Genomic DNA, 25,440 nt, shown 5'->3' on the forward strand with positions numbered 1-25,440 from the left:
TTTTCGATAAGTCTCTGTCTTGACACTGGCCACTTGTCTCCGGAAGTGATGATGTGTTGTATTAGGGGCATCCGGATGGAGTCCAATAGCTGACAGTCGTAAAGTATGTGGTCAACAGTCTGTTGAAGGTGTGGACTGCAAATGCACGATGGTGATTCCAGGATATGGAATCTGTGTAAGTAGTGTCTTAGTTTTCCGTGTCCCGTTAGTAGCGTGGTTAAACCTGGAGAAATGCCATGTTTTTTCAGCCGGAGTCTGCTTCTGATGCTAGGAAAGAATTCTTTTGTTGTTGATCCATTTTTTGATGTTTTCCATTCTTCTTCTTCCCACACGTCTAGGCTTTTCTCTTCTGCAACTGTTTTTATAGTAGATTTTGAGAATTTCTGGTAACTTGTTTCTAGCCGTTCGTTTCTAGCTGCTTCTTTAGCCAACTGATCCGCTCTCTCGTTTCCTGCTATTCCAGTATGCGCTTTCACCCAGCAGAACTTGATTTCCCATCCCTCTAGAGTGAGATTTCGAACCAGATTTCTTGTCTGTTCTATCAATGCAATATGGTTGTTCTGATTTTTTATGCCGTCTATAGTGCTTCTGCTATCACTGTAAATTGTTGCTGTCTTTTGCTAAGAGGTGTTGAGTTCTAATTCCTGGAGATATGTAAGTGACTGAACTATAGCAAGTTGTTCTGCTTGGTTGTTGGAACAGAGAGGATGCAGTCTAGAGCAGCGTTCTTGTCTAATGGACTGTTATATGCAGTTAAAGAACAACCGACGTTCCTTTCGGTTTTGCTTCCGTCAGTGTATATTTGGAATTCGTCACTTTCAGAGCTTTCCTTCTCCTTAATATTTGTTTTCTTTGCTGGGTGAGGCCACTTACTGTAGTGAAGTGGATGTTTGTAGCAATTTGGATCGATGTTGTAACTTTCGATGTATCTTCCGGAAGTGACTTCATATATAAGAGATAATTATTGTATTTTCAGGCAGATTGGTGTTAGAGCTGCAATAACTCAAGCTGCCTCGAAAGATATTGTCCTGTATCCTTTAATTATGCGTATGGCTATAAGGCATTGAACTCGCACATACAAAATTATGTAGGATTTTGCAGTCTCAAACATAGCTCTAAACTTCCAGCCAACTGGTTTGAGATCCTGCTTCTTAGAGGCCTGAAATGGCTTGAAAAAAAAAGTTCCATGTTCTCTCTCTGGAGTAGGGTTTCCAGATCACTTAACTCATTTTGCTAAATTTGCTGTATGTTCTCATATTTTCATAGGTGGGATTGACATAAAAAAAAATCTAATGTGCATTTAGACCTTAATGTCTTTGTTCATTACTTTTGTCTTTGTAATTCTTTGATATATTTTTTTCAGTTAATAAAATTATTCATTTATACTTTTCACATACCTCTTTATTACATTTTTCTTTAGAATCTAGACCTAACACCCCCTCCTGCATGCACAATGAATAAATTATTCATTCATTTTTCTCTTGCATAATGGATATAGGGTGTGCAGTTTGTCATTGCTGTTTCAGATATTTATCCTAACTCATCATGTGTCATGATTTTTTGCTTATAAATTACATATATACTTTTCTAATGAAGGAATAGCAATGGATTGCTTAAGTGATTATCTAGTGATTTTTTTTTTGTTTGTTTTTTTGTCTAGTATCAAGAACTTTCTTAGTATAATTTAAAATTGGAATAAAGGCATATGCAAACATAACTAAAGATGAAATCAAGTGTGGATAAGAACACAAATAATGTAATCAGCATGGTTCAATTCTGTGCTAAAGTTGTAATGATGTTTTTTTGAAAAAATTAGATGAGCACTGTTAAGAACAGTTTTCTACTTCAGGCCCATGAGATATCTTGACTTTAACACATAGCAAGACCTCACAGCTCTTTATACAAATGTTTGTACATATCACAGAAAAGTAGAAACAGAATTAAAAAGTATTAAACAGTCTTGCTATTGCTTCACTCTTTAGTAATGTTCCATTAGACAGAACATTGGAGTTATTTTGACGAGTTCCTGATATCGTTCAGCTTTTCAGTTTTGTAATCTATTCACGCTTCTTCATTTTGCAGATCAAATTTTACTAACAAATAGAGAATACTGCCATGGGTAGGTCTCTTTTCCTTACTCTGTTTAATTATTTCAGACATTTTCACCAAACGATCCAGCCAAAGCTTTCAATATACTACAGATATATGAATTATTATTATTATTATTATTTTTCGGGCTACTCCAGGGAGTCCTTAGACTCATCGAGGGAGGCCCCTAAACATCATGTCCACACAACTATACACCATTCTCACAGTATCTATCATACCTTGCCTTGAACTCGCTCACTGTCATAGCACCCACAACAGACTCTGGCAGCTTATTCCACTCATTTACCACTCTAAAAGTAAAGAACCCAGCTCTAACACCACTGCTAACCACAATCTTGCCCAGCTTCCATAGGTGTCCCCTAGTTCTCCCACCACCAGTCCTGATCTCAAAAATATCCTCTGAATTAATCTTATAGAATCCTTTTAGCAATTTGAATGTCTCAATCATATCTCCCCTTTTCCGCCTATCAACCAGTTTCTGCAACCCACAAATCTTCAACCTGTTCTCATATGGTTCATTCCATAGACCTGCTATCATTTTAGTCACTCGCCTCTGGATCCTCTCCACCTCCTCCCCATCAAGAAGGAACCGAGGTGACCAAATCTGGGCACAGTAGTCAAGATGAGGTCTTATCAAGGCTCGGTACAGAGGTACATGATAGTTTTGTGTTTTGACTAGATTGTATATCTAGTCTTCAAGACTTTCCAAAAGTAATGCTTTTTGTCCTCAGCTACAGCTTATACTGGAAATAAAAAAAAAAATAGCTATATATTTCTTTTCTAGGTCACTTCTGTCCCCCTGAACACACGGAATACTTAAGACCCAGCATTAAGCCTGATTCATCAGCTATATGCTGGTCCTGAGCTTGGATAAAAATGGGGGTGGGTGGGTTGAGATGATGCTGTACTTTCCCTTAAAAGGAGCTCTTCACAGGTGTTGTATCATCAAACTCTAAATAAATAATCTAGATGGCAAACTGTTTTCTGCTTTTATAAGGAAAACCAACATTAGACAGTATATTTATGCTCTAGATAACTGACACTGGGTTTAATAGTCAACTAGTTTCGACACATATGGTTTAGGAAGAACAAACAAATGGGGGGTGGTCTTGAAAGTAAATACCTAGAACAAAAATGATATTAAAGCAACTGATATAACCACATATGAGGATATTCTTATATCCTCATATGTTCTTTTCATTGGCTATATCAGTTGCTTTAATATCATTTTTGTTCTAGGTGTTTATCAAAATTTCCAGACCCCCGCTTGTACAATAACAGTAAACATGAACCATTACATAACTAAAAACCGAATATGTAGGAATCGCTACACAAAATTAAAAATCAGAAATGTGGAGCTGGCACGGGTCAGTCATTGTTCAGTAGGTGTGCACGATAGTTGGCAGAAAAGTTAATCTGACATGAAAAATTAGGCAGGACATTGGAATTATTTTGACAAGTTCATGATATAGTTCAGTTTTTTAGTCCATTCAGGCTTCTTCATTTGGCAGAACAAATTTTATTAACAAATAGAGAAAAGATCTAATGAGTGACTTCCAAATGTCACAAAATTATTCCTTGGTTTCTGTTGAGAGTGCCTTGTGAGTGGATAACTATTGTAGCCTCTTTGACGTTGTTTTGTGTGTCCTATTGTAGATGGTATTAGCTCACCTACTTATTTGTTATTTATACATCTGGCTAATCTTCTAAAGGAGCACATCAGATGCACTACCTACATTAAAAATTTACAACATTTTGTAGAAAAACTAGGATAAATTTCTATCTCACCAATAGTCTGGATATTGTATCGTTGTTCACAAATGTTCCTGTAATGATATTATGATAGTTGTAGATAATCTGTTCCCTCAGGACATCTCCCAACTATTTAGACATTGTCTCAACTCCAATTTTTTCTAATGGAATAGGAAAATCTACAAACAGCTATCTGACTTTTTGCAATGGGAAGCCCTTTATTTCCTCCATGTGCTGACTTATTCATGGAAAATTTGAAAAAGATTTCTTGTTATCTACAAATCCTAAACCATCACTTTGATGATGATACATAGATGACATTTATAATCTGGAAATGCAGTGGCTGAGTTACATGATTTTCTTTCATCTGTTAACTCCTTCCACCATAAAATTAAATTCACTTCTAGAACTTGAAAATGAGGGAAAATTATCTTTCCTAGATGTTCTAATTTCAAAAAAAGAAAAAAAAAAGCAGAAGGAGCCATTTCTCTTAGCTTATACCATAATCGCACTCATACAGTTCATTATCTACATTTCTTTTCATTGTACCATATCACAAAAACTAGGTATTATACATGTGCTGAGAAAAGGGTGATCTCTATTACAAGAGATGAAGAAACACTAAAAGAATTAGATTCTCTTCTCCAACTATTGGTGAGCAATATATTCTAAGAAAATGGTACAAAGAATTCTCTACTCCTTTCCCACAATAGATCCATGACAATTCGCTACAGAGCCTTGGTTTCCATCCCTTATATTGGCAAACTTTCTCTCAAAATTGCCAATCTCATGACATAAGAGTGGCTTTCAAGCCCATTGTGACTATATGAGCTCTGTTACGTTTGCTGAGACCACAACCTTTTTAACAAACATCCTGGAGTTTACAATATTCCATGTTCTTGTGGCCTTGTTTACATAGGGCAGATGTCTAGAAGTTTGGAGATTAGGCAAAAATAGCATATTGGAGGTGTCGATAACAACAGAGAAGACAGCTCAGGCCTGGCGTTTCATTTCTCTCACACTCACCACAATATTCAATGGGACAAGAGCCCCATGTCTTACATAGAAGACAACTTTCCACATTGTCAAAGAGGCTGTGATGGTTATCCACTCACAAGGCACTGAACAGAAACCAAGGAATAATTTTGTGACATTTGGAAGTCACTTATTAGATCTTTCAATGTGTCAGATTTTAACTTTTCTGTCAACTATCATGCATACCTACTGAACAATGACTGACCCCATGCCAGCTTCCATGCTCCATGTGTTTCTGTTTTTTAATTTTGTGTAACTGTTCCTTCATGTTTGGATTTTAGTTATGTAATGGTTCATTGTTACTGTTTATTGTATATTTGTTTGTTCTTCCTAACCTAGAAGAAGCCACTAATATATTCTCATCCACATTTCATTAATTTGTGTTATATTTAATTATGTAATTACAATAAATAAGTTTTGCTACTATTGCAAACATGGTTTGGAACAAATACACAACTGACCTCAGGACATTCAACTCAACAGGTGGGCATAGTTAGACTAGCCTATGTTAGCTGTAGGCATATACTATATTCCTCCAGTACACTGCAGGGGGGAGGGAATACATCATTTAGGTATTAAATTTTTTTATATAATTAAATTTTATTTTCCTTTGGTTAAAAACTAAAAATGACTAAGTTTTTTTTATTAAAATAAAGAACCTTTTGGCTCTTTATTTTAGTAATGACTTAAGTTTTGATTAAAATGAAAAATCGTTTGATGATAGTACATACATACACCAAACTAGAAGCTCATAATACAGAAGTTAGTTTTCAGGATATAAAATAAAGTTTTTTTATGTGCATTATAAAACAATAAAATATAATGTTTGATTATTTGATCATATTAAAAACATTTAGTATATAGATTTATTATAAATATATATCATCATAAATTCACTTGTTCTGCTTAAATCTTGATTATTCCTAATCTTTTTCTTTATGTAGCATTATCTTCGTAATTTTAATGATTGGTGGTGGAGTAATTTATTTTAAAAAAGTGGACAAGAGTAGCTAAAATGTCTGAAATTCCCTAATAAATATCACTGGTAAGTAAAATTGCTTAATAAATATTTGCATATCAATTGCATAATAATAATAATCTGTTCGTCTGTGTTTATGCAGCATATGCTGATAAAACATTATACACAATTACCAAAAGTTCATATGTTGGCTTGATTGCAAGAAGTTGATCTAGCAATGCAAAACATTGTCTCATAAAAGAGATTGTCAGTTCACTCAGAAGTTATTTCATTTTTTTATCTGTTTATAGAATCATGATCTATTGTATACCAGGTTATTATTTATTTTATTAATCTTGCATACAAGAGGTCATGATTCTATAATGCACATTACTAAAAGTTTTCAACTTCTTGAGGAACACAATATGAAGAAGACCTTCAGCGATCGAACATTGATGAAATGAAGTTTTAAAACTAGGCTGTGAGTGAACATTGAACAGCAGTTGATGTGAGTTTCTAAGTGTAAAGGAAAGTGGAGAAATAATGGAAACCGATTCAGTCCAGTAACATCCATAACCTACAGAAAAGGCATAAGGCAAAAACAGAATGCCCGGAGGTTGGCAGCCTGTGGCTTGTAAGCCACATGCAGCTCTAAAGGATTTTTTCAGCTCTCTAGAGATTAGTTTGGCAATGCAAAATTATAAAAATCAAGTGGATATTAGATCCATAATTATTTCAAAGCTGAATGCAGAAACTATGAAAGTTTTGTAAAAATAAGTTGACCAGAACTTACAGGAATACACCCGCTGGCATTTACAAGTTGCCCTGGCACGGACTACTTTTTGCATTGCTGAATTGAAGATTTTTGGCTCTTTATTTTAGTAAATACTTAACTTTAATAAATGCCGAACGAGAGTTCGCTTATGAAAAATACAGCTCTCAGATGTTTCAAGTTCCTTAGTATTGAAAGAGAGTTTCTGCTCTCTTAAGGTTTCTGCCTGGTCTCTGAAGAGAACCAACCAGCTCAAAACAGCTGTCAGGCCAGTGAAATCTTATCAAAAATGGATTAATTAGAAAGTGAATATATGGACGCTGGACAGCATTCATGTTTTCTAAAGTAGTCTGCGCTAGAGCAACTCGTAAATGCTGGCAGGTGTATTCGTAAGCCCTCTGGTCAACTTATTTTTATGAAACTTTCATGGTTTCTACATTCGGCTTTGAAATAATGCTGGATCTAATATTCACTTGTTTTTTAGAATTAGAGGATATTTTTTTCTATTTTTATTTTTTAAAAAACGAAACTTATTATAGCCTCTGTGGCTCAGTTGGTTTTGATGATGCCCTTTGGTTGGAAAGACCTCAGTTTAAATTCCCTCTATGATGCGAAGAACCTTTATAAAGACTTTTCAGTTTAAGGTGAGTTTACCAGTCTCATATGGAGGGGCAGAGTTCTTCCTCCTGAAAACTTGGATTTTTCATTCAAACAGCCAGAAGAACTCATTTAAAGTGACAGCCATAATACAGTGTACAAATAGGATTAATCACCCTTTCAAGGGTGATCATCCTATATTAATCCTGTTACAAGGGGAGAAAAACTTATTTTAAGGTAAATATGCATATAATCAACTTAAGTTAGAAATATTCCGCTGTTTTATGTTTGTTATTGCAACCTTTTTTTAGGTGCATCTCTCAGAATATTTGATTAAATGTTCACTTCCGTAATCTTTTAGGGAAGTGAACGCGTATCTGTGATCTCCAGTCTTTGATCAAGTGTTTTGTTTCTAATTCACATGTTTTGAAGGAATGTTCTAGAAGTTAACAACATTGAATTATAGACCAGTCTCTATGTCTGAAGTTGTGGTTAAAGTGCTAGAGAGGTTAGCCAAGACCAAGATTTAGAATTGGGTTGACAATAGGAAAATACTCTTTGATGGTCAGCATGAATTAAATAAAGGAAGATAGTATATTAGCAATCTGCTTACTCATTATAAAAGGTGACAAATGCATTGGATAAGGATGATGCATGCATGCACAGTAGTATATTTGAATTTTGCAAATACCTTTGATAACCCCTCCATGTGGGGCACCTGTTCGTGGTGGAGGAGACCGTCTAGTGATGGTACTGGACCTTTTCATTCTTCCTCTTTTTCTTTGCGTTTCTTTCCGTATTCTTTGCTCTACTTTTCCCCGAGTCTTTTTCACTATTCTTTTTTCCAGGCCACTATCACTGGGATCCAATGCCCTGCCGCCATGTTTGCCGTGCAGTGCAACCCATGGACATCCGGAACAGGGAATCCTGGTAACCTTGCACTACTTTGACAGGTGGTCCTGGATGGCCCAGCCAGGATCATTCGACTAGTTGGCTTGCCTGCAAGGGTCAACGGTGTTGCAGTAAGTCTCTCACCTCATGGTCCTGGGTCAGAATCCTAGGCTTGCTGTAGTGCCAGTATAGCGTCCAGGGCATTTCACTCCAGAGCACAGTCATTTCTTGCCGGTCAGTGGGCATCCATGTGTGGCTGGATGGTGGATGGTAAGCTCTGGCACCGAACCAAAAACTCGTTGAGCATGAATCCTTCATCCTCAAACATTTCAGGGGCCCTAACAAAGTCCCAACCAAGTACTGACACCGTAGATACAGCATATGGAAACAGAGGTAAGAAACAAAAGATATATGATATTAGTATATATGTACCACCATTTTTAATCATTCATGCAACAGGTGAAAAATCAATAGGGAAAATGTCACCCTTCTTTATTCAATGTTTGGCAGGACCTCCCTAAACTATTAAGAAATGCATTCTGGTGATATCCTTGAGGAAACGTTGTGTCAGCAACATTCCGAGAAACTGCTGAGAGAGCAATGACAATGGGTGGAATACAAATCAAAGTAACAGCTCATAAAACACTCAATTCCTGTAGAGGAGTGATATCAGAATGGGATCTCCTTGATGTTCCTGATGAGGAGATATGTTCAGAACTTAAAGATCAAGGAGTGACTGGTGAGAGGTGCATCCTGATACATAGAGATGGTCACCTGGTTTCAACCAAGAACATCATCCTTTTGATATACCTAAGCATCCAACATCTGTAAAAGCAGGGTATCTCAGCTGTCCTGTTAGAATGCATATCCCTAACTTGCTAAGATGCTTTAAATGTCAGCGATATGGACATGCCCAAACTGCTTGTCGTGGTTCTACTATCTGTGCCCAATGTGGTAGTAAAGAGCATGATAACAAATCTTTCAAAACAAGCTAAATGTGTCAACTGTCAGAGAGATCATCTAGCTTACTCTCATGCATGTCAGAAGTGGAAAGATGAAAAAGAAATACAAAAAATGAAAACAGAGCAAAACATAACATCAGGATGCAAAAAAAAAGACAGCTAGACATCACCTTCTCTGAGATCCTCTTATGCTGAGAAGATAACAATTAAGAAAGTGCCAACAGCAACTCAAACTTGTATATCTGTTCCACCATCTGATAATCTGTAAACTTAACTTACCAACTGACCCTAACACATCAGACATATTGAATACTCTACTAGAGGAAGAAATGGACACTGGCTGTCCATACTTCCCCAGAAAAGTTGATAAATATAATCTGACAAAGATAAGCCCTCGACCTCCCGAAAATCAGACAAATCTATAAAACCAAAACAATAGGAAAATATTTACAATGGAACTGTCATGGATTTCTCCAGAATATTGATGATGTCAAGATTTTGTTGCAGAAACGGAAACCTTTCTGTTTCTGTCTACAGGAAATGTACTTAAGACCCAATGAGGACCCTACCTTTAGGAATTTCACTGTTGTATGCAAGGACAGAACTGGAAATGGTCTTGCTCATGGAGGAGTAGCTATCCTAGTGGGCAGTCATGTTCCTTTCTATCATGTCTAACTTAATACTGCTCTGGAAGCAGTAGTGGTTCTCCTCTCCATGGGATTTCTTATTACAGTATGTTCAATTTATTTACCACCGAGCTAAATAATTGATCTTAATAACCTTATCTTGCAACTGCCTGAACCCATACTTTTGATGGGTGACTTTAATGGTCACAACACTCTGTGGGGGTAGTACCAACTCTAATAGACAAGGTCATTGAAATAGTCCTTGATAATAATAACCTCTCTCTTTTAAATAATAAACTCGATACTTTTTTCCGTATGCTTACTTGTTCATATTCTGCAATTGATCTTATAGTCTGCTCCCCTTCCATTCTTCCACTTCTCACGTGGGACATTGAAGAGAACATATATGGAAGCTATCACTTTCCTGTTCCTCACAATGTCTTCACAGGAACCATGTTCCCCCACATGGATACCTATATGGAAAATCTACCAGACTGACTGGAACATTTTTTTCTCATCTTGCAAAATTTAATGCTGATACCATCATTCAAATACCTATCAATGAAGCGGTAAAGTATATAACAGAGTGCATTGTCCAGGCAGCAACAGCCTCCATCCTGAAAATATCATCTCAGTTTCCACTCTATCCAAAGCCTTGGTGAAACCCAGAATGTCAGACAGCCAAAAAAGATCAACACAGAGTATGGTATATTTTGTAGATACTCCACAACATCAAACTTTATAGCTTTCAAGCATCCTTGAGCCAAAGCACGTTATATGAGATGTCAGAGTCAAAAACAATATATGAGATGTCAGATAAGAATTTGCTGTTTTAAGGATACTTGCGACATAAGACTGAATGATATATGCACGTAAACACAAGAAAGATATTTAATTAACCAAATATTTCGGTCTGGAAATATTTGGTTAATTAAACTTAATTAAATTTAACTGTCTCATTACAACCTACAGATCTTATGGTTAGCTTTGATATAGAATCTTTATATACCAATGTACCTCTCAAGGAAACTTTAAGATTACTTGCTGACATCTTTCCTCAAGACATTATAAAACTATTCGATTTCGTAATACATTTTGGATATTTCGTATGTCAAAATAAATTTTACAGCCAAGTAGAAGGAACGGCCATGGGAATTCCTCTTTCTCCTGCTTTAGCCAACTTTTATTTAGAACATTTAGAAAAAGTCCTCTTCTCATCTATTTTCTCTCAACCATCCTTTTGGGTAAGATATATAGATGACATCTTTACTATTTGGCCTCACAGCAAAAACTCTTTACCTTCTTTTTTAAACAGTATTAATTCCTTGCATCATTGTATAAAGTTTACCATGGAAATAGAAGAAAACAACCAGTTATCTTTTTTAGACATTCTCCTCATCCGGTCACCTTCAAATATTCTTACAACTACAGTATACAGGAAACCAACGTTCACAGGTCGTTATATTCTTAAAGAATCAGCCCATCATCCATGTCAAAAAACAGGAATTATAAAATGCCTCATCAGAAGAGCCAAAACTAATTGTTCTACTTTTGATTATCTACAGAAAGAACTTTCTGTAGATAATCAAATTTCTCAATTCTTATAATCCTCCACAAAACAACAAAGTTTCAATACGTCGAGTGCCTATTCCTTATATCTCCGGTATTTCAGAACCTATCGCAAGAATTTTAAAGAAATATGATTTAACAACTACGTATTCACCTATTAACAAATTGTCTTCTCATTTTCCTTCTCCTAAAGACAAACGTTCAACTTTTATCTCTTCCTGAAGTTTATCAAATTCCTTGCAACTGTGATCTCTCCTATTTTGGACAGACTGGACGTTCTCTTGAAAAAAGAATCCAAGAACATCAATCCTCCATTCTTCACAACAAACCTGAAAAGTCTGGATTGGCTCAACATGGGATTGAAACTGACCACAGCATCTTTTGGTCCAGGACTCGCCTCTTACATAGATCCCGTTATAGGTTCGAACGCTTGTTCAAAGAAAGCATGGAGGCCTTGCTTCATCGTCCCAACCTGAAACCTGAATCGTAATGACTGTATATCTATATCAAAAATCTGGGAAAGTCTAATCAAGATGTCTCTTTGAAGTAGAGACATGATTGTTTTTTTTTTTTCAATCATGTCTCTACTTCAAAATATTCCATTTTATACTTAATACTTAGTGATATAACATCATGCAGCGTGTTCTATTTTTAATGATCTATTGTTAATATTCTAGCTTGTATTTTTTAAAACTGTTCTTGTAATACCACTGAAGATGGTCTGCTATTTCCAGACCGAAATATTTGGTTAATTAAATATCTTTCTTGTGTTTATGTGCATATATCATTCTGAGATGTCAGAGTCATATAATAACTACATCAGTTAATCAAATGACCAGTCCAAAAATTGTATGGGATAAAATCCGGAAAATGAATGGCAGATATAGAACACATTGTTTGTCTACCTTAGACCATAATGAAAGCATTATTGCTAATCCCAAAGCTATTGCATACACTTTGGAAGAAAATTTTGCCAGAATCTCAGCAACAGCTTCTGGCAAAATTTTTTCCAAAAACCAGTAAAAGATCCAACACAAGCAAATAATTATCGACCCATTGCTCTGACCAGCTGCCTTTGTAAGATACTAGAGAAAATGGTTAATGCCAGACTTCTAGTATTTAGGAGGCAACAATCTTCTCTCCAATACACAATGTGGGTTCCGTAGACATTGTTTAACTTTAGACCATTTCATTCTTTTAGAAACTTGTATGAAAGATGCATTTCTGAAGCAAGAACACCTTGTTTCATTTTTCTTTGACATGGAAAAAGCTTATGACACAGCCTGGAGATATGGCATATTAAAAGATCTCTATAACCTGGGTCTTAAAGAGTACCTGCCTGTATTTATTAAAAACTTTCTGTCCAGGTGAACTTTCCAAGTCAGAGTGGGAAGTATGCTATCTCAACCATATCATCAGGAACAGGTTGTTTCTCAAGGCTCTGTCTTAGGTGTGACACTTTTTTTTTTTTTTTTTTTTTTTTTTTGCCATTGAAATTAACTTAATCACTGAACAGCTTCCTCCCACTGTAGGCAATGCTCTATATGTTGATGACTTCACAATTTACTGTCGCTCTCGTAACATGAAGGTAATTGAAAGACAACTTCAGCAAGCAATTGATCATGTTTCTCTGTGGGCTCTTTTTAGGTTTTCAACAAAAAAAAATGTCTGTGTACACTTCTTTCGAAAATGCACATCCTGAATAAAGAATGGGACACACTGTTATTACCGTAGCTACAGAAGCCAAGTTCTTGGGTTCTCGTTTTTGACAGAAAACTTACATTTCTAGCATAGATTCGTCAACTGAGAGAAAAGTGCAAGAGAGCATTGAACCTCCTTCGCACTCTATCCTCTACTGAGTGGGATACTGATCGAGCTTTATTGTTCCATCTTTATCCTGCGCTTATATGTTCAAAGCTAGATTATGGGTCTCAAGTCTATGGTTCTGCAAGACAGAGTAACCTGTGATAGTTGGATTCCATCCATCATCAGGATATACAGATAACTGCTGGTGCCATTCACACATCACCTACTCAAAGTCTTTATGTTGAAGCAAATGAACTGGCTCTATCATTTTGACGGAGACAGTTGTCTCTTAATTATATCCTAAAGATAAAGTCTCTCCCAGATCATCCTACATGGACTAGTTCTTTTCTTTGCATTGGGAAGCTCAGTATCTCACACCTCATACTTACGTCCTTTTGGTATGTGTGTTGAAGAGACTGTGCAAGCCATTGGTATGAATGTTGACAACATTGTCTACATTAAACATGGCAGGTTTGTGCTCCATCCTGAAACCTTTCACTTTGTCAGCTACAGAAGTCTCATACTCCATCATCTGTTTACCTGCAATTGTTTAATGCACACAAAGCAGCACACTCTGATTCCTTGCCCATCTATACTGATGGTTCAAGAACTAATACCTCTGTTCGCTGTGCTGCTGTGTTTTCTGACATTATCTCCAACCAGGTCCCACCTGATTGCAGCAGTTATACAGCAGAGTTACATGCCATTCAGCTTGCACTTGCACATATAAAAGAAAACTGCTACCAAAAGTGTATAATTTATGCAGCTCATTGAACTTTTTACAGGCTGTCTCCTCTCCTATGTATAATCCATATCCAGTGCTTTATGGGGTGTTGCACCTGTTTTACAAAATGAAAATCCTTAATTTTGATGTTCAGTTGTGCTGGATTCTCAGCCACATTGGAATTAAGGGAAATGAGGCTACAGATGAAGCTGCTAAATCAGCTCGTACTTGCTGTTTGACAGTACCACATACAGACCACAGACAGTTTATAAGATCAAAGCTAATTGCTCAGTGGGAGTCATCATGGCAGGAAGCATTGATAAACAAATTATATGACATGAAACTTGAAATTAAGCATTGGCATTCTAGTCATCGTATAAAGAGAAGAGAGGAAGTTGTTCTTGCTAGGCTGCACATAGGTCGCAGTCATCTTACACATTCTTGTTTTCTGATGACCCTTCCATGTGTGAAAAATGCAATACACGTCTCACTATTTGTCATATTCTGGTGGAGTGCCAGTTTTTCCTATCTAGCCAAGCCATATACACTCATGCAGATACTACAGCTTCAGGCAGATTGCATGATGTTTTTAATTTTTTTACAAATAATTAATTTGTACAAACACATTTGACTGTAATTATGTTTATATGTAAATACTATATTGCTTAACTTAACTTTTGTACATATATATTATTCATTAGTCTAATTTTTGACCAATTGTTATAGCTTTTGATCTTGTATATTTGTGAACTTGTAATTTTGTTAATATGTAAATACCACACTGCTAAACTTAATTTTTATGCATACATATTGTATAATAATTCCTTTTTGACTCTTTATGTATTACTGTAATAACATTTGTTGTAATCTTATGTATATGTAGATACTGCATTCCTTGGCTTGATTTTGTACATGCATTTTGTTTATTAACTTGTACTGTTGTCTATTTATGTACTGCTGTAACCTCTGCAATAATTTTGTTTATATGTAGATACTGCATTGCTTAACTTCACTTTTGTGTATACATATTATTTACTAGTTTATTTTTCAACTAATTGTATTGCTGTAGGACACCTCTGTCCATGTTTTATTCTCCCAAGTCTCACTATCTTGTCTTGTATACTGCAAGTTTTTTGTTACTATCTTATTTTTTTTATATATTTTCATATTCACATTTATTTCAAAATTTAATGTGTAATTGGATTACATTAATATTTTTGATATCATATGTTTCTAACTTATTTTCGTTCCTTCATATGTTTGTGTCTTCACTTTCTGTATTATGTTGAAAGGAGACTTTATGGCCACTGATACTCATTAAAAGAGACTGGGTTTATTTAGTTTATTTAGAGCTGTTCCTAAAACAGAAAACATATACAAAGAATAACAATAGACAAACCCCCACCACTATTGACTTGTGTTTTATTGAGCATAAAAAATCAACAATAGATGACAAGTGCAAATATAAATTAATGTAAAAAGCTGAGAAAAACCTTAGTATAAACAATCAAAAAATTAGATCAGTGAAATGTAGCACAAGTTCATCCATTTTCTAGCAATGTTTGGAGATAGTTAGCTCAAAGATTGAAGTCAGCTTGTGAAGCAATTTAATCAGTGACTTCCAAATTCAAGAATCAAATAAACCCATTCTCTTTTAATTTATGTGTTGTTTTCATTTTTGTATTGATTTTTAGCTTCACTATGATGCCAAACAATCTTTTCATTAATTCAAAAGTTCCTACAAATTGATAATTATCTTTCCTTTCAGGGATATTCAGGTGCATCTTCCTATTAATATAGCTTTCAAAAACCGTGTGTAGTAAATTCTAAAGTAGTAGATGTATTAGTTTTGCTGATTGGTAATGTTGGAATAATCTATATCCCATTAAGCTATGCTAACCAAAATTTATTATATTCTCCATTATTTTTGAGAGAACTGAGATGAAGGTAATGAAGAGATTGTTTGATTTCTGAAGGGAGGATTGGAGGATAAACTGAATATAAATCTTTTGTCAGTGCTGTAGGGTATTATATGCTGGACAATTATGAAAATCTGGAGAGATGCAGGATGGGTGTCAAATCAGTAATCAGGACAAGAAGACTTAAGATTCTTCTTCTTATGTTTCTCATAAAAGATCAGAGGAGGCATGAGATGAGCTGTTCCTTTCCTGGTGAAAGTGTTAAGTGATTGTCATTACTAACTCACTGCAGGAGTTTGAGGAGAACAGCTATATGTTTAGGTGATACCATTTGGATGCAAGAGAAGGATAGGAAAGAAAAATTTGCACCCTCGGTAAGGTCCAAAAGGCTGAACTGCTATTTAAGTAACAGATTAGTTTTTTCATTTGGCACTTTCAGAGTAGATTATTTCTTTTTTTGCAACCATTGTGGAAGTTGTAGGCTGAGTTCTGGTGATATGTGGAATTTTTGATAATTGTTGGAGAATCAAGGCTTGATACTGATTAGGGATTTAGAAAAGCATGAGTGATGAAAACCTTTATTTCAGCAAAGATTCATGGAAAGTTGAATTAAAAAGCATGGGATCATCCACATCATCAAATTCCTGACATGTACCCTGAGGGTGGACATACATGATGTAATAATTAGTGTTACATGAAAAAGCTACACCATTACTTCCTATCAACAATTTTCCTCCAGATTTATCTGTTATCTTCAAACTCCAATATTATCAAATCTTATATTTCTGTTTTATAAGGCACTTCTTACTGTATAAATTAATGTAGTTTAGTTTCTTCTAGGTCTTTTTCTTGCCATCCTGGCAAAGAACACTTGTTTTTGCTAACCTTCCTTCCCTCCATTCTGTGAAAGTGACCATTTCCACCTGAGATTAGCTCTGCTAGCTCATGAATGCTAACAGTGTCAAGTTCTTTCTTAATATTTTCCTTTTTAACATGATACTGCTATAGATGATCTGTTGATTCTCCTAATCTTTCTCAGAACTCTCATATCTTTGGTCTCCAACATTTGATGAAAGTTTTATTTCAAACCTAGCTAAGTTAAAATTGATTCAAACACTATCTTCTATAAAGCAAGTTTAATGTCTTGATTAGTTTCACTCTTATTCCATATAAATGTCTTCATTTCACGTCTACCGACCAGCTTTGCTAATTCTGATGTTTATTTCCATATTTAATTTGCCATCTTCATTAAAAATTGTGTCTAAATAGCTGAAATGTTTTACTTATTCTATAGGTTCTCCATTCAGTATGCAATTCATCTTTTCAATGATTTTAACCTATTTTCATTGTCTTGGTCTTTATATTGCTAATTTTCATAACAAATTTATTACAGTAGTTATTCAGTTTAGTCAGGGAATCCTATAGACTTGTAATGGATTTGTTTAGATGTATAACATCATCTGCTGCATATGGTAAACAGCTGAGATTAACATCTCCAATTTTGATATCAGGTTTAATGACACTTTCCTTCATAATGTGATTCTTGTAGATGATGAATAACAGTGGAGATAATGTGCACCCTTGTCTCACACCTGATTTTACATCAAACCATCTTCCTGTATCTCCTTCAATTCTAACTGCTGACTTACAACTCAAATATAGACAATTTATTGCTCTTTAAAATGTCCCATTTACACCATATAACTGTAGCATTTTGAATAGCTTTTCTCTTGACACCTGATCATATGTCTTTTTCAAATCTATAAAACTTAAATACAGATCCTTGTTATATTCCCGTGATTTCTCAACTATTTTTGCCTTAAGTGAAAATCTAATCTGATCCTGAGAGTTGCATAAATTGGAGAATATGGGATTGAATAATAAACTATTAGCATGGATAAGAAGGCTGACTTGTAGTCAAAGAGTGTTAATCTAATTATAGTATCAGAGGGGGGTTTTCAGTTAAAGAACATAACTATGCTACCTCTGGTTGGTGACAATGATCATGCATTACTCACTTGAGAAGTGGCTAAGTTTATGAATGTTCTACTCAGAAAAGGTTACATGCTGAACTACAAGCAGGAAATTATGACCACCTGATGAGTATGCTGGTTTCTGCAGCATGGTATCAGTGTTGGATAGGAAGGATATCAACAGTGTTTTGCGATATCAGAATATGTCCCTAGATTCAAAGAATAAATAGAGTAGGAGTGAAATGAATGTGTAATCTAATTAAGCAGCAGATTCCTAAGGAAAAAAATGATGTGGAAGGAATACCATGTGCATAAGGATGATGTCAGTTATGATAAATATAACCTGAAGTATCCATTTTGCTAAAAGATATCAATCTGGTATGTGCAACATTGAACTTGCCACTACATCTTCACTGTATGAGGAGAATGTACTAGAGCTGTTGCACAAACTGACTAAGAATTCTGCAATAGTACTGATGGGATATCAGCACGGATGCTAAAAGAGTGTTCAGCTAAACTAGCTGTTCCTTAGACCTGGCTATATAATTTGAGTGTCAGAATAGGGAAGATTCCACAGTAGCAGAAAGAACATATGGTAATCTGATTGCACGAGGGTGGTACAAAGACCAGTGTATCCAATTATCAACCAATTAGTATCTCAGGAGTGGTGAAGATTTTGGAAAAATTGGTTAGGAGCTCGCATTCAGAAATGGGTTGACAGAGAATCTCTACTTTGCAATGAACAGCATGGGTTTACTAATTGAAGGTCATATTTTAGCAACATGCTCACATTCTATAATAATGTTACCACTGAGTTAGAATAAGGGGAACAGATACACCACAGTACTTTTGGATTTTGCTAAGACTTTTGACAGAATATAGCATGGAAGACTGTTGCATAAATTGGAGAATATGGATTGGATTATAAACTATTAGCATGGATAAGAGGATGGCTGACTAACAGATATCAGAAAGTTGTATATGGGGGAGGGGTAAATCTGCAAGATTCAAGGTAACCAGTGGTGTTCCTCAAGGATCAGTCCTTGGTCCATTGTTATTCAATCTGTACATTAATGGCATTAGGAAGGATCTGACAATTTAACATACAGCTTTTTTGCTGATATGCAGTACTTGCAGAATGATTTGAATAGGCTGGAATTGTTGGCATGTGAAAAATGGCTGTCAGTTCAATGTTAATAAATGAACGGTCATGCACTTTGGTGTGATTATATGTGCAATGTCATATTATATTGGTGGGATTATGCTAGAAGAAACTTATCAGGCTAGGGATCTTGGAGTTTTAGTAGACAGAAAGTTGAAGTTAAAGGGTCATATAGGAAAACTTGTAAATACAACTCAGAGAATAATTGCAATGCTGAAAAGAACTTTGACATATAAAGATAAAATCATTTTGCCTCTTTACAAGGCCTTGATAAGACTTCACTTGGACTATTGTATGCAGGTCTGGTCTCTTGGTGATTCTGATACAGTAGAGAAAGAGAGAGGGTATCAAAAATGATATCAGGATTGCGGAATACTGATTATGAAGATAGATTGAGAATTGGTAGTCTGTAGACTAGTAAACAGGAGAAAGAGGGGTAATATGATTGAGACTTGCAAACTTCTGAAAGGGTTATACAGAATTTCAGTAGATAGAATTTTTTATTTTATGGAGGGTGGGGAAAGGACGCGAGGTCATCCTTGTAAGTTGGGAATGAATGCTGTCACGAAGTGGGTGAGGGCTAGATTTTTCTCTCATAGATTGGTGTGTGATTGGAATTGCTTATGGATGTTGTGCGAGCAAGTAGTGTGAATGAATTAAAGAACAGGTGTGACAGTGGGTGCAAATAGTATGGCTTCCCTTGATGAGTTCCTGACTCCCTGGAGGTCTCTCTTAATAATAATAAAAACAGAAGATAAAATTTTGCTTTCCCTAAATATAATAACTGACAAATAATAAGGTATAAAACTCACAAGGTTCAATTTGAAATAAGTAAGATATCAAAATGCAAGATATTAGGGATCCATCCATATTTATAGCCAAATGTAGAAAGAAACTTAAAGCGGTTTGAACATTTACAAGAATTTTTAAGAACATAATCTTCTCATAAACTTTCTATTCAATTTCCAAAAGTAAGACATTTTTTCTCTATTTCTTACTTTAGTTTGTTTCCGTATTTTGCTTTAAAATATGGGTGGATCTGTAATATTCTCTATTACGATATCTTAGATAAAACAAGTATAGGCTTCTCAGCTCTTTAGTTCGATATTTTATTATGCACCCACCTAGAGATCACTTGATGAATTTAATTTTCTGACATAACTTAGTTATGACACTGAAGAAATTTTAATTTCAGCAGCTTCAAGTTTTTTGAACTCGGTCAATTAAATGAGCTCCACCAGTTCGAAACCATTGTCAGACTAGTTGATCAATGCACATTATTGTTAATCGTGCGAGCCATGGCAACTCTGATTCCAGTCTTGTTCCATAAAATCTCTAGTAAATTTTCCAAACTTCACTTGCATTCTACATTTTAGCTATAAAATATAGATGGAACCATGATATCCTCCATTTTGATATAATAAAAGTATCGTTTAATTTTGCAGAGAATATCATATTTGCAAAAACAATACAGCATAAAAATCAAGAAAAATATTGCACTTTTTTCATAAAGATTGCAAGTATTGCATTAAAAAAAATGCTAGATTCTTTATCTGCTGGCTGAAATCAGCGAAATTCTTAAAATTTGTAAACTGTTAAACCCCATGTTTTCACTCTCCATTGCCGTTACAAACATTTGTTGAAGTTTGGCAATACTTCATAACATAAATTCGAGGTATAAATTGTTTTTTTATTATTATTATTATTATTAAGAGAGAGCTCCAGGGAGTCAGGTACTCGAGGGCAGCCACATAATACTTGCACCAGCTATCATACTTATTCTTGATTTCATTCACACTGCTTGTACTCACAACATCCAATGGCAATCTATTCCAGTCATGCACCACTCTATGAGAGAAAAATGTAGCCCTCATCCACTTCATAATGGCATTCATTCTCAGCTTCCAAGGATGCCCTCTTGTTCTTTCTCCACCCTCCATAAAGTGAAAAATTCCATCAGCTGAAATTCTGTATGACCCTTTCAGAAGTTTGTAAGTCTCAATCATATCCTTCCTTCTCCCCCCCCCTCTTTTTTTTTTCTGTTTGCTTGTTTCTGCAGTCTACAAATTCTCAGTTTGTCTTCATAATCAGTATTCCAAAATCCTGATATCATATAAAGATACCAAGAAAATACTTGGTTTAACAAGTAAGCAAACAAAGTTTTCATTTGAAGTATTTTCAGGACTTGGGCAACTCGTATATAGAAGCTAATGACTTCACATCACTTGCCCTAGTTCCCCATAATGCAAAGCACATATTCTTGTGGACATGTATAATGCTATGCATTTTGGGAAGGGTCACTACCCAGACTGAATTTAATCTTTATTGAGGTCTCATCAGTGGGAGCCAAATGCAGAGGTGATACCAAGGTTGAAGTAATGCAGAAGTCATATATTCGTATACAAGGATATGTATATGATATAAGGATATATGCTTTGCATTATGGGATACTAAGGAGTGATGTGAAGTCATTAGCTTCTATTTACGAACTGCCCCAGTCCTGAAAATACTTCAGGCGCAACTATGTTTGCTTATATTTGGATAAAGGATTAAACCAAGTATATAATTTCTTGGTATCTTTAGTTTATAGTATAACCAATTGGAAAAACTTCCAACAATCCCGATATTATTTTTAATACTTTCCTTTGCACCACTATCTCCATTAACACTTTCTCCACTATCAGAATCACAACAGAAACCAGGAGACCAGACTTGCACACAATAATCCAAGCGAGATCTTATAAAGCCCTTGTAAAAAGACAAAATGACATGCTTATCTTTACATGTGAATGTTTGTTTCAGCATTGCAATTATCTTTTGAGTTGTATTTGTAATCCTTGCTACATGTCCCCTGAACTTCAACTTCTTATCTGCTAACTCCAAGAGCCCTAGCCTGATCAGTTTCTTCTAGCATAATCCCACCTATATAATTTAACATTGGATATCTAATCATTCCAAATTGAATGACTACATTTACTGACATCCTTGTCCACAATTCCAGCCTATTCAAATCATTCTGCATATCAGCAGCATTCCTGGTTACTTTACCTATCTTTGCATCATCAGCAAATGTCTATATGTCGCTTGTCAAATACTTCCCAATATCATTAATGTACAGATTGAATAACAGTGGACCAAGCACTGATCCTTGTGGTACATCACTGGTTACCTTAAATCTTTCAGGCTCACATGCCTCTTATACCACTTTTTGATATCTGTCAGTCAGCCATCCTCTTATCCTTGCTACTATTCTATAATCCAATCCCATATTCTCCAATTTATGCAACAGTCTACCATGCTGTAATCTGTCAAAAACCTTTGCAAAATCCAAAAGTATCATGGTGCATCCATTCCCCTTGTCTAGTTTAATGGTAACATTTGTTATAGAATGTGAACAAGTTGCTAAAACATGACTTTCCCTTAGTAAACCCATGTTGCTCATTGCAAAGTAGAGATTCACTGTCGACCCATTTCTGAATGAGAGCCCTAACCAATTTTTCCAAATTCTTCACCACCACTCTTGAGATACTAATTGGTTGATATTTGGATATTGGTCTTTGCACCATCCTTGTGCAATGGAATTACCATACATTCTTTCCATTTTTTCCAGAATCTTCCCTGTTCTGAGACTCATAGCCAGTTCAGCTGAACACTCTTTTAGCACATGTGCTGATATCCAATTAGTCCTTATTGCCGAATTCTTATTCAGTTTCTGCAACAGCTCTAATACCTCATCTTCATACACCTGAGTTTCTTCATCCAGTAAAGAGGTAGCAGTGAGCTCAATGTTGCGTATAGCAAATGTTGCACACACCAGGTTGGTAGCTTTTAACAAAATGGGCACTCATTAGTTGAACAACTTCTACATCTGTTACCCTCATGCCACCTGCATTTTGAAGAGTTATTCTTTCATGTTCAATCTTTCTTTTACTTGCAGCATATCGATGGAATTCTTGTGGGTTGTCTTTAGCATGCAGAGCCAGTTTCTTTTCATGCTCACACTTTGCTTTCTGTACAACAATTGTGACTATTCTATCCTGCAGCTTATAATTTTCATAATAGACATCATCCTTATGCACATGGTATTCCTTCCACATCATTCTTTTCTTACAAATCTCTTGCTTAAAAAATTACACATCCATTTGACTCCTATCCTATTTATTCTTCAAACTCTCAGGACACATTCTGATATTGCATCATTTAAGTATTGTTTAAATGCTTTCCATGCACTGTTGATGTTTTTCCCATCCAGCAACTGATCCCATTCCACTGAACTCAGTGTATTCCTCAGTTGGTCATAATTTCCTGCTTTGTAGTTCAGCATGTAACCTTTTCTGAATGGAACATAAACTTAGTCACTTCCCAAGTGAGTACCGCATGATGACTGTCACCACACCAACCGTAAGCAGAATAGTTATGTCTTTAACTGAAACACCCTCTGACACTATAATCAAATCTAACACTCTTTTACCTCGATTTCCTTTTGTCACATGTTGCTTGAGGAAGTTGTTCTGCAACAGCTCATTAAATTCATTTTCATTCTTCTCATGAGATTCTATTGCTATCCAATCAGTATTTGGATAATTAAAGTCTCCCATTATGATTACTCTTTTCACACTCATCTTTTCTATTTGGTGATGCATTTCTTCATCACTAGCAACCGATCCACCAGATCTGTAACAATACCTCACCATGTAATTGATCTCGTTAGATTCCACCTCACACCAGATGGCTTCAAACTCACTGCTACATGAAATACTGTTAGTAGTAGTAGTACTACAATCATAGGTCTCAACTCTAATTGGATTCAAGTCATCTGATATTATTAGCAGCACACCTTTCTCTCCTATCCTCTCTATCCTTCCTTAAAATGCTGTACCCTTTACGATTCATGCCACTTAGTATGTCTGAATCGGACAGCCAGGTCTCACTAATGCATACAATCTGAGGTCTCAACATTGACCAAGGCAACAAGCTGTATCCCTTTGTTTCTGATACTCCTAGCATTCGTGTATAGATGTAATAATCTACCTGCATGTTCTTTTGTATATTCTTGTCTGCAGTCTGCATGACACAGTTGGAACCTGCAGATCTCTATTCTGCTCTAGTGCCTTATCATTCTCTCATTCTCTGATTACAAGGAGAGAAATCTTTTTCTCTCCTCATAATCATTTCCATGATAAACACTTTCCCATCATTAATGCAGTTATATAACATTGTCGTTCTTACACTCATATTCTCACCATTCCTCCCTTTATAATTTAGTTTCCTTGACTCTGTGTTATGTCTCATACAGTTATTAGTTTTTCAAGACTGCTGATACCAGATGCATTCAGGTGTGGGCCGTCCCTCTTATGCAAATCTAATCTTCCCTGAAACTCACTCCACACTTCCAAAAACTTGCATCCATTCCTTCTACACAGCCTACGCATCACTTGCCATCATAGCTCTTATTAATTCATTTTTATCATGTCGAGGTAATATACGGATGATTTTCACTTTCTCACTCTTCACTCTCGCTTGTTCCAACCACCCTTTCATGGCCTCTCTCATACCGAATTTATTGCTAGTTAAGTCATTAGTACCTACTACAATTATGATCTTGTTTACTTTTCTTTTCTGTTTTTGAATTGCTTTCATTATATTCTTAATTTAATAACTTGAAATGCTATAAGATGACTTTATTAACATAATTTTTTTTTGTTTTGTTTTTGTTCATTAGAGACAAAGACAACTGAATTTAATTATAATGATAAAATTCACAATTAATTAAAACTTGATATTTTAATTATGTCTTTCCTTTTTAAATGACATTACTTAATATTGAAGTCAGCCAATTTATTAAAATTAAAACATAAAATGTATATCTAAATGAAATTCATATACTTCACAGTTTGCTTATGATTGGATAAAGGATTTAAACAATAATATAATTCCTTGTCTTGTATAATTTACTTTGTAACAAGCAGAAAAACTTTATTTGATATATTGTAATGCATTTCAAGATTTTTGAGAAACTAAACTTTACAACCACTTAGTAGTTATTATGAGAATTAGGTTTTAATTTAACGTTAATAAATAAAAAAAGCATGAGGTACTGACTTGTTCACTCAGTGGGAAGTGGCTTCTTCAGGATAAATCATAAAGATGGTGAGAGAAATAAAAATAATTATAAAAAAAAAAAACCCAACTGAGATGATACATTATATAATGTTAGCAATCGAAGCACAAGGAGCCAGTGAGGTACAGTGTGTATTATATGTTTTCTAGCATTGTATGAGGAGGATTAGCTGAAAAGTTGAAGTCATCATTAACCAGTAATCTAATCAATGATTCTCAAGTATTATTTAGGATAAATTTTTGATTTTTGTTAAGAATCATGTTAATGAATGACAGTACTAGATTCATTCATATGAGCAAGAAAGTTTCCTATCAGATATGGTATAGAGGCTGCTTTCTCCCTTGCATATTATGATGTGTTTGAAAAGTAGAAAAGCAGCTTTGATTTTTTCCTCTGTTATAAACCACATTTTCAAAATGTTCTTATTTCAAAACTTCTGCAAGTTTATGTAGGGAAGATCACAA

The 25,440-nt window shown here is 35.2% G+C and overlaps 1 protein-coding gene across 8 annotated transcripts in view; it reads left to right on the forward strand.

Moving 5' to 3' along the window:
- Positions 1-25,440, forward strand: part of Bre1 (E3 ubiquitin-protein ligase Bre1) — a 385,362-nt gene that overhangs the window by 26,054 nt on the left and 333,868 nt on the right. For all 8 annotated transcript variants that reach the window (XM_090413492.1, XM_090413495.1, XM_090413499.1 and 5 more), the window contains exon 2: positions 5,841-5,941. The gene's annotated coding sequence lies outside the window, so the exon portion shown is untranslated. The remainder of the gene's footprint in view (positions 1-5,840; positions 5,942-25,440) is intronic.

This window comes from Typopeltis vanoorti, chromosome 24 (assembly GCF_054136105.1).
Source record: "Typopeltis vanoorti isolate ZY-2024b chromosome 24, IOZ_Tvanoo_1.0, whole genome shotgun sequence".
NCBI classification, from domain to species: Eukaryota; Metazoa; Arthropoda; class Arachnida; order Uropygi; family Thelyphonidae; genus Typopeltis; species Typopeltis vanoorti.